This window comes from Arachis hypogaea, chromosome 19 (assembly GCF_003086295.3).
Source record: "Arachis hypogaea cultivar Tifrunner chromosome 19, arahy.Tifrunner.gnm2.J5K5, whole genome shotgun sequence".
NCBI classification, from domain to species: Eukaryota; Viridiplantae; Streptophyta; class Magnoliopsida; order Fabales; family Fabaceae; genus Arachis; species Arachis hypogaea.
In genome coordinates, this window is record NC_092054.1 from 84,654,297 (window position 1) to 84,660,592 (window position 6,296).

Genomic DNA, 6,296 nt, shown 5'->3' on the forward strand with positions numbered 1-6,296 from the left:
TAGGGAAATTCATATTTCCAGCAGACTTTGTAATCCTGGACTTAGAAGACGAGGGGAATGATTCTATCATATTGGAAAGACCTTTCCTGGTGACAGCAAGGGCCATCATTGATGTTGAACAAGGAGAAATGACCTTGAGGGTAAATGATGAGAAGATCACCTTAAATGTCTTCCAGGAAGTACAGCATACTGTTGAAGAAACAAGCTGCATGAGAGTTGAAGAAGAAGAGTTACAGTGGAAAGAAAAACCTAATGAAGAGCTCATCAGCTCACTTGTAAAACAAGAGATGGACAGTGGAGAAGAAAAAGAGGGTAAAGAACAGGTGAAGGGTGAGAAGAGAAGACAGGAAGGGATTGAAGATTTAATTATTGAGAAGGAGGTCCCTGACGTAAAACCTGCTACAAAGAAAGAAGGACAATTGAAGAAAGGAAAGAAGAGTAAGAAAATAATTCCAAAAGGGTAGAAGAACAAAAGAATACCAACTGAAGGATTCCCAAAAGGGAACAGAGTAAGATTGATATACCAGCAGTTGGAGACAGATCCACAAAATGATGATTACTACATTGTCAACAAGATACTTTCACTGGAGCATGTGGAGATTGACCATCAACATACAGAAAGAAGGCTCATAGTGAGAGAAGACAAACTGAGGCACCACAATCATCAGCCACCCTAACAAGGGACTAATGTCAAGCTAGTGACAATAAAAGAGCGCTCCATGGGTGGCAACCCATGATTTAATATTCTTGCTTTTGTTTTAACTTCAATAATTGATGGTTCTTCTAGCATAAATTTGAGCTCTCATGAGTAGATTTGATAACTACACACATCATTTTTGAAGCATATGTTTGATTCCTAAGTTTGGTGTGCATAAAGGCACTTTAAAATAGCTTTTCATGCATAATTGATCATAGAACTATTATGGGATATATATTCATTCATTTTGTTTAAGTATATAGCCAAACCTTAAGCTTGGTGTCTGTATATGCTATGAATTTCAAGAAAGTCAATTTTACTCAAAGGCTCAAATTCATGAATAGATAAACGATACACTGCATCATTTTATGAGTTTATGGTAGCATGGTAGCAAATAAAATGTTCCTTATAATGAATATACTAATTATGATAGATATTCATTGGATTTTATATGGATTACTTAGAAGAAAACAAGTTTGGTGTTCACCAAAATTTTGTTCAATCTCTAAGAGGCATGATTGCTTATTCACGAATGAGGAACACTGATGAGCGGATAATTTATACTCTTTTTGGCATTGTTTTTAAGTAGTTTTTAGTATGTTTTAGTTACTTTTTATTATAATTTTATTATTTTTTAAATAAAAATAACATTTCTGGACTTTACTATGAGTTTGTGTATTTTTCTATGATTTCAGGTATTTTCTGGCAGAAATTGAGGTACTTGAGCAAAAATCTGATTCAGAGGCTGAAAAAGGACTGCAGATGCTGTTGGATTCTGACCTCCCTGCACTCGGAGTGGCTTTTCTGGAGCTATAGAAGCCCAATTGGCGCACTCTCATTTGCGTTGGAAAGTAGACATCATGGGCTTTCCATTAATATATAATAGTTCATACTTTTCCCGAGATTTGATAGCCCAAACCAGCGTTCCAAGTCAGCATAAAAATTTTGGCGTCAAAATGCCAGAACTGGCATAAAAGCTGGAGTTAAATGCCCAAACTGGCACAAAAGCTGGCGTTTAACTCCAAGAAAAGTCTCTACATGTGAAAGCTTCAATGCTCAGCCCAAGCACACACCAAGTGGGCCCGAAAGAGAATTTCTGCATTAATTACTTATTTCTGTAACCCTAGGCTACTAGTTCTCTATAAGTAGGACCTTTTACTATTGTATTTTCATCTTGGTCATTCTGGTTCCCCCTCTGGGGCCGAAGCCAATGAACACCATTATCACTTTTGTATTTTCGACGGTGGAGTTTCTACACCCCATAGATTAAGGTGTGGAGTTCTGCTGTTCCTCATGAATTAATATAAAGTACTATTGTTTTTCTATTCAACTCAAGTCTATTTCTTCTCCAAGATATTCATTCGTACTCAAGAACATGATGAATGTGATGATTATGTGACACTCATCACCATTCTCACCTATGAACACGTGCCTAACAACCACTTCCATTCTACATGCAAACAAGCTTGAATGTGTATCTCTTCGGTTTCTAATCTAAGATTAGAACCTTCGTTGTATAGGCTAGAATCATTGGCGGCCATTCCTGAGATCCAGAAAGTCTAAACCTTGTCTGTGGTATTCTGAGTAGGATCTGGGAAGGGATGATTGTGACGAGCTTCAAACTCGCGAGTGTTGGGCGTAGTGACAGACGCAAAAGGATCAATGGATCCTATTCTAACATGATTGAGAACCGACAGATGATTAGCCGTGCGGTGACAGCGCATTTGGAGCATTTTCACTGAGAGGACGGGAGGTAGCCATTGACAACGGTGATGCCCAAATAAAGCTTGCCATGGAAAGGAGTATGAATGATTGGATGAAGGCAATAGGAAAGCAGAGGTTCAAGAGGAACAAAGCATCTTCATACGCTTATCTGAAATTCTCACCAATGAATTACATAAGTATCTCTATCCTATTATATATTTTATTCATCTTTTAATTATCAATTCTCTATAACCATTTGAATCCGCCTGACTGAGATTTACAAGGTGACCATAGCTTGCTTCAAGCCGATAATCTCCATGGGATCGACCCTTACTCACGTAAGGTTTATTACTTGGACGACCCAGTGCACTTGCTGGTTTGTTGTGCGGAGTTGTGATAAAGAGTTGAGATTACAATTGTGTGTAGCAAGTTGTTGGCACCATTGATGATCACAATTTCGTGCACCAAGTTTTTGGTGCCGTTGCCGGGGATTGTTCGAGTTTGGACAACTGACGATTCATCTTGTTGGTTAGATTAGGTAACTTTATTTTATTTTTATTCTTCAGAATTTTTAAGAATGAATTCTAGAGTTTCAGATGATGTTTTTATCATTACAAAAGCTGATTGATTCTCATCAATTTGGCTGTTGTATGTAATGTCCTGCTGAAGCTTGGCTAGCCATGTCTAATCTTTTTAGACTGAAGCTTTAGACTAACATTGCATGATTCCTGGAATTCTTATTAAGAATTTTGAAATATTTATTTTCTTTTCCAAATAATTTTAAAAAAAGTACAAAAAAATTTATGAAATCATAAAACCAAAAATAATCTATGTTTCCTGTTTGAGTCTAGTGTCAATTTTTAAGTTTGTTGTCAATTGCATGTCTTTAATCTTCTTGCATTTTTCGAATATATGCATTATGTTCTTCATTAATCTTCAAGTTATTCTTGATGATTTCCTTGCTCTGATCTTTAAATTCTCTTGTCTTGTGTGTTTTGTTGTTTTTCATATGCATTCTCAATTTATTAGTGTCTCTAATATGAAAATTTCTAAGTTTGGTGTCTTGCATGCATTGTTTGTTTGATCTTAGTTTTCCATGATTAGTTGCATTTTGATTGTTTCTCATCATTAAAAATTCAAAAAAAAAATTTCAAAACTATGACTTTTCAAGTCAATAATACAGAGAATTGAAGATTCAGAACATGCAGCAGAGGAATTTACAGAAAAAGCAAGGCGTTCAAAACGCCCAGTGAAGAAGGAAAACTGGTGTTTAAACGGCAGCCAGGGTACCTGGCTGGGCGTTAAACGCCCAAAAAGGTAGTATTTTGGGCGTTAAACGCCAGAATGGATACCATTCTGGGCGTTTAACGCCAGGATGGCACAAGAGGGAAGATTTTGTTTTTAATTCAAATCTTTTTCAAATTTTCATACTTTTTCAAAATCAAATCTTTTTCAAAGCATATCTTTTCAATCATATCTTTTCAAAAACAATTTCTTTCCATTTTTTATTTTTTTTTACTATTTTTGAAAATCCTTGCTGATAATCAGATATGTGATTCAAATATTTCTTCCTTGTTTAGAAAGGTTCAATAATTGGATTTTAGAATCATATCTTTTAAATTTCTTGTTAGCCAAGTCTTTAATTTTATAAATAAAATCTTTTTAATTGTTTGTCAATCATATCTTTTTAAAACCATATTTTCTCAATCATATCTTCTCAACCACATCTTTTTCAAAATGATTTTCAATCATATCTTTTTTATTTCTAATTTCAAAATCTTTTTCAAAATCACTTAACTACTTTCTCAATTTTAGTTTTCGAAAATCATCAACCAAAGTTTCAAAATTTCTTTTAATTAAAAACATTTAATTTCAAAAATTCTTCTCCTCCTTCTCACCTTCTTTTATTTAAGGGACTAGCACTCTTTCTCAATGTGCAATTCAGACTCCCTCTTTCTATAAGTTCGAATTCTCTCCTTTCTACCTCCTCCTTCTATTCTTCTTTTCCTCTGACATCTCAAGGAATCTCTATACTGTGACATAGAGGATTCCATACTTTCTTCTCCTCTCTTTCATATGAGCAGGAGCAAGGACAAAGGCATTCTTGTTGAAGCTGATCCTGAACCTGAAAGGACCTTGAAGAGAAAGCTAAGAGAAGCTAAAGCACAACTCTCTGGAGAGGACCTAACAGAAATTTTCAAACAAGAAGAAGCCATGGCAGCCAAAAATAACAACAATGGCAACAATGCAAGGAAGGTGCTTGGTGACTTTACTGCACCTACTCCCGACTTCTATGGGAGAAGCATCTCCATCCCTGCCATTGGAGCAAACAATTTTGAGCTGAAGCCTCAATTAGTTTCTCTAATGCAACAGAATTGCAAGTTTCATGGACTTCCATTGGAAGATCCTCATCAGTTCTTAGCTGAATTTTTGCAAATCTGTGACACTGTCAAGACCAATGGAGTTGATCCCGAGGTCTACAGGCTTATGCTTTTTCCCTTTGCTATAAGAGACAGAGTTAGAATATGGTTGGATTCACAACCTAAGGAAAGCTTGAACTCTTGGGAAAAGCTGGTCAGTGCTTTTCTGGCCAAATTCTTTCCACCTCAAAAATTGAGTAAGCTTAGAGTGAAAGTCCAGACCTTCAGACAGAAGGAAGGTGAATCCCTCTATGAAGCTTGGGAAAGATACAAGCAATTGATCAGAAGGTGTCCTTCTAACATGCTTTCAGAATGGAGCATCATAGGTATCTTCTATGATGGTCTGTCTGAACTGTCCAAGATGTCATTGGACAGCTCTACTGGAGGATCTCTTCATCTGAAGAAGACGCCTGCAGAAGCCCAGGAACTCATTGAAATGGTTGCAAATAACCAATTCATGTACACTTTTGAAAGGAATCCTGTGAATAATGGGACAACTCAGAAGAAAGGAGTTCTTGAGATTGATACCTTGAATGCCATATTGGCTTAGAACAAAATATTGACTCAGCAAGTCAATATGATTTCTCAGAGTCTGTCTGGCATGCAAGTAGCAACAGGTAGTACCAAAGAAGCTTCATCTGAAGAAGAAGCTTATGATCCTGAGAATCCAGCAATGGAAGAGGTGAATTACATGGGAGAACCCTATGGAAACACCTATAATCCTTCATGGAGAAATCATCCAAATCTCTCATGGAAGGACCAACAGAGGCCTCAACAAGGCTTCAACAACAATAATGGTGGAAGAAAAAGGTTTAGCAAGAGCAAGCCTTTTCCATCATCTTCTCAGCAACAGACAGAGAATTCTAAGCAGAGCGACTCTGACTTAGCAACCATAGTCTCTAATCTAATTAAAACCTTTCAAAGTTTCATGACTGAAACAAGGTCCTCCATTAGAAATTTGGAGGTACAAGTGGGTCAGCTGAGTAAGAAAGTTACTGAACTCCCTCCTAGTACTCTCCCAAGCAATACAGAAGAGAATCCAAAAAGAAAGTGCAAGGTCATCAACATAACCCACACGGCCGAACCTGGAGAGGAGGAAGAGGCAGTGATTTCCACTGAGGAAGACCTCAATGGACATCCACTAGCCTCCAAGGAGTTCCCTAATGAGGAACCATGGGAATCTGAGGCTCATACAGAGACCATAGAGATTCCATTTAACTTACTTCTGCCATTCATGAGATCTGATGAGTATTCTTCCTCTAAAGAGGATGAAGATGTTACTGAAGAGAAAGTTGCTAAGTACCTTAGAGTAATCATGAAGCTAAATGCCAAGTTATTTGGTAATGAGACTTAGGAGGATGAACCCCCTTGCTCACCAAAGAACTGGATGACTTGACTAGGCAGAGATTACCTCAGAAGAGACAGGATCCTGGAAAGTTCTCAATACCTTGTACCATAGGCACCATGATCTTTGA

General features: G+C 37.1%; 1 non-coding gene across 1 annotated transcript; it reads right to left on the bottom strand.

Annotated features, from left to right (window-relative positions):
* Positions 1 to 5,020: 5,020 nt before the first annotated feature.
* On the bottom strand, positions 5,021 to 5,128 carry LOC112781403 (small nucleolar RNA R71). The gene has a single exon (XR_003192181.1). It is a non-coding gene; the product is annotated as a small nucleolar RNA R71 (small nucleolar RNA).
* Positions 5,129 to 6,296: the final 1,168 nt, after the last annotated feature.